At 39.9% G+C, this 4103-nt stretch overlaps 1 protein-coding gene across 2 annotated transcripts in view; it reads right to left on the minus strand.

Moving 5' to 3' along the window:
- Positions 1 to 899: 899 nt before the first annotated feature.
- Positions 900 to 4103, minus strand: part of LOC138964442 (F-box/LRR-repeat protein 5-like) — a 30638-nt gene continuing 27434 nt past the window's right edge. For both annotated transcript variants that reach the window (XR_011455106.1, XM_070336395.1), the window contains one exon: positions 900 to 2779. The gene's annotated coding sequence lies outside the window, so the exon portion shown is untranslated. The remainder of the gene's footprint in view (positions 2780 to 4103) is intronic.

The following is a 4103-nucleotide window of genomic DNA, read 5'->3' on the forward strand; positions in this document are numbered from 1 at the left end:
AGGAAGTACAATGGTGCTTATTGGCTCTTTCTACCATGAGATATGGTCACTTTTAGTGGTTCACTACCTTATTTTGGTCACATTTCATAAGGGTCAAAGTGACCTTGACCTTGATCATATGTGACCAAATGTGTCTCATGATGAAAGCATAACATGTGCCCCACATAATTTTTAAGTTTGAAACAGTTATCTTCCATAGTTCAGGGTCAAGGTCACTTCAAAATATGTATACAATCCAACTTTGAAGAGCTCCTGTGACCTTGACCTTGAAGCAAGGTAAACCAAACTGGTATCAAAAGATGGGGCTTACTTTGCCCTATATATCATATATAGGTGAGGTATTGAATCTCAAAAACTTCAGAGAAAATGGGGAAAATGTGAAAAATAGCTGTTTTTTAGGCAACATTTATGGCCCCTGCGACCTTGACCTTGAAGCAAGGTCAAGATGCTATGTATGTTTTTTGGGGCCTTGTCATCATACACCATCTTGCCAAATTTGGTACTGATAGACTGAATAGTGTCCAAGAAATATCCAACGTTAAAGTTTTCCGGACGGACGGACGGACGGACGACTCGGGTGAGTACATAGACTCACTTTTGCTTCGCATGTGAGTCAAAAACGTCTGAGGATATCATACCCAGGAACTCTCATGTCAAATTTCATAAAGATCGGTCCAGTAGTTTAGTCTGAATCGCTCTACACACACACAGACACACACACACACATACACCACGACCCTCGTCTCGATTCCCCCCTCTATGTTAAAACATTTAGTCAAAACTTGACTAAATGTAAAAAGAAGAAGCAGAAGAACGGAGATGGCATGGAAGTGTGCGTGTGTGGGAGGGTAGGGCAATGTACAACTTGTATACACAATATCACACACACACACAAACCCTAATCTCTCTTGCTTTATTTACTTGTCAAATTGAAGAGGAAAGAATTAAGTGAAATACTTCTTGTCATCGGAGTTTGTGATCAAAAAGTAGACAAAAGCACGACAGCGATAGTCCAGCAGCACAATCATGAACACCACAAAAAGCAGTTAGTCACAAATCCATATGAAAAAAAAGACAAACATATATGAATTATAACACCATCACAGTTCGAGGGTAAACAATGTACATTGCATTAAAACAAACAAAAATTAAAAAATTGCAAGCAGAAGTGGAGATTAAATTATCATCAACATCAACATTTTTCCTTTAATTTGACAAAACTTTCATTGTACTTCAACAAGAACTCAAGCAGTCGACTTTTCTCACAATCTGTGCTGCAACATCTCTCTCAATCTGCTCTACAAATGCTGCAGCTTCTCTCACAATCTATTCTACAAATGCTGCGACTTCTCTCTCAATCTGTTCTACAAATGCTGCAGCTTGTCTCACAATCTGTTCTACAAATGCGGCAGCTTGTCTCACAATCTGTTCTACAAATGCTGCAGCTTGTCTCACAATCTGTTCTACAAATGCGGCAGCTTGTCTCACAATCTGTTCTACAAATGCGGCAGCTTGTCTCACAATCTGTTCCTTTAATGCTGTGCCTGTTGCCTTGAGCCTGTCATTAATATCAATCAATCAATCAATATGAGGCTTATATCGCGCGAATTCCGTGGGTACAGATCTAAGCGCAGGGTTTGTTTTTTTTTGTTTTTTTTTGCGAAGTCGACTTCGCGAAGTATACTACAAGAAGCTCGCTGCACAAAGTTTTAGCACTGAATGTTTGGTAAAAAGACTTTGCGAAGTGAACTTCAGTCTTAATTTCAGGCGGTCTTTAATTGAACCCAAAGTCGACCTGGCGAAGTCTTTTTACCAAAAACTCAGTGCTAAAGCTTCGTGCAGCCAGCTTCGCGAAGTATACTTCGCGTAGTCGACTTCGCCCAGACAGATTGTGAGTGAAGTCGCAGCATTTGAAGGACTTCCTTAAGCTTCATTTTCCCTTCACACCCATTGGCTTGCCAACACAAACTCTATTTCAAAGATCCCAACAATAACTCCACGTTCATCTTTTCTCTGTGCAATGATATGAAGCTGAAGAAAACTTCTGCCTTACTATGCAAGCAGCACAATCAGCATTGCAATCTCGCCCCTATGTACCTGTTACTTTACAAGTATACAATCATACAAGGGAAAACGACAACAAAATACTTGAGATTTTGTTAGTTACACAAAAGCTGTTAAAAAAACACACCTTAACCTATATATGCACAAACCTGAATAAAATCTTAAACTAGACATTCTAAACCTTTTCTATGCTAAAAAAAAGAAAAGAAAGAACAATCGACTGTTGTGGAGTTAAACAAAATCTGCCTTAACAAATAACAAGCACAGGGTGTACAATCAAAACCTGTTCCACCAACCTATCACATGTGTGTAATAATAGCTATGGACAAACCAGCTAGGTACAACAACAAAAAACTTCTGTGGAATATTATCATCATCTTATTGGCTGATGTGATTTCTGAAAAATGTTATCAAGTGAAGCCTTTTTTTTCAACCTGAACTTACAGTTAATTTTGCATACAGCGTCCAAAAAAAATCACAATCACCAAAAAATTGCAATACACTTTTAGTCTTAAAAAAACAACATTATGTGAGTAAGTTTCTCCTCCAAAATCACATAAGAATACCTTTCCTTGGCTCAAATCACATTAACAAAATGCCCAGATAATGATTAAGGAATTAGAAGATTTATAAAGAATTGTACAACTAATATGAAAAGCATTGTTTACAAGCTGCAGTCCTAAACTGTTGGTGTACACAGAGCATGTCTTCAGACCTGAAACACAGAATTGTTTTTTGTTAATACTCTCTCTCTCCCTCTCTCTCTGTCTGTTTGTCTGTCTCTCAGTCAGTCACAAACACACGTTTTCATAGACCACACACACACACACACACACACACACACACACACACACACACACACACACACACACTCCCTCTCTCACAACCCCCACCCCCTAACCCTTTCTTCCCCCACCTCGACTCTCGAGTAGAAAGTAAGAACTGTACTTTCGTTGCTTTATTGTCGCTCAACTTGAGTTTGTGATTTTGTAGTGGGGAGGGGGAAGTGGTGGGGGTTGGGAGGGAGGGACACGTATGATTAAACGAAGGCTTTGTGACACCTGCTTTCTCATAAGTTTTCTAAAACACAATGACTGTTTTTGTCAGGCCAGATACCGGTGCCGTTGTATTTCACTTGCGAAATCTTTCTGCTGTCAAACTTCTTTCTTCTTCAAGGGGGGTCGCATTTTTGTCTGTGCCAGCTCCAGGCCAATACCTCCTACCTTTCGGAATCTATAAGGGCGAAGCTGTAAATTGGGCCCTTTTGGTACATATACGCTTGTATTTACCTTGGAGAAAAGGGCGAGTCCTAGCCTACGGTTGTCACCGGAGTAAATGACTCCCCGTTTTGAACTTCTTTCAAGTAGTCCCGTAGTACCACCCCAACCCCCTCCTCTCCCGAGTCAATCACAACATTTCCATACCGACATCTACATTGGCACTCTATCACCATTCAGTCAACAAACTGTTTCTCATAATTCTTTTTTTTAACTGAATTAATGTTCATTATTTACATCAATGGAAACGATATTTTTCGCACTCAGCACACCCGTGGACAGATCTTGCTCTTGTAGCCGAGATGACCACTATTTCAAAGGTCACGCCACCATTCTACCCACCTCATGCTCTGGATTTTTCAATCAAAACCTTAGCTGTAAGGAAAACATGCAAAGCCCAATGTGTGGGTCATGCAGAGGGACCACCAAGAGGACAGCTAGATTTTCTTTCTTTCTTTATTTGGTGTTTAACGTCGTTTTCAACCACGAAGGTTATATCGCGACAGGGAAAGGGGGGAGATGGGATAGAGCCACTTGTCAATTGTTTCTTGTTCACAAAAGCACTAATCAAAAAATTGCTCCAGGGGCTTGCAACGTAGTACAATATATGACCTTACTGGGAGAATGCAAGTTTCCAGTACAAAGGGCTTAACATTTCTTACATACTGCTTGACTAAAATCTTTACAAACATTGACTATATTCTATACAAGAAACACTTAACAAGGGTAAAAGGAGAAACAGAATCCGTTAGTCGCCTCTTA

This window comes from Littorina saxatilis, linkage group LG4 (assembly GCF_037325665.1).
Source record: "Littorina saxatilis isolate snail1 linkage group LG4, US_GU_Lsax_2.0, whole genome shotgun sequence".
Lineage (NCBI taxonomy): Eukaryota > Metazoa > Mollusca > Gastropoda > Littorinimorpha > Littorinidae > Littorina > Littorina saxatilis.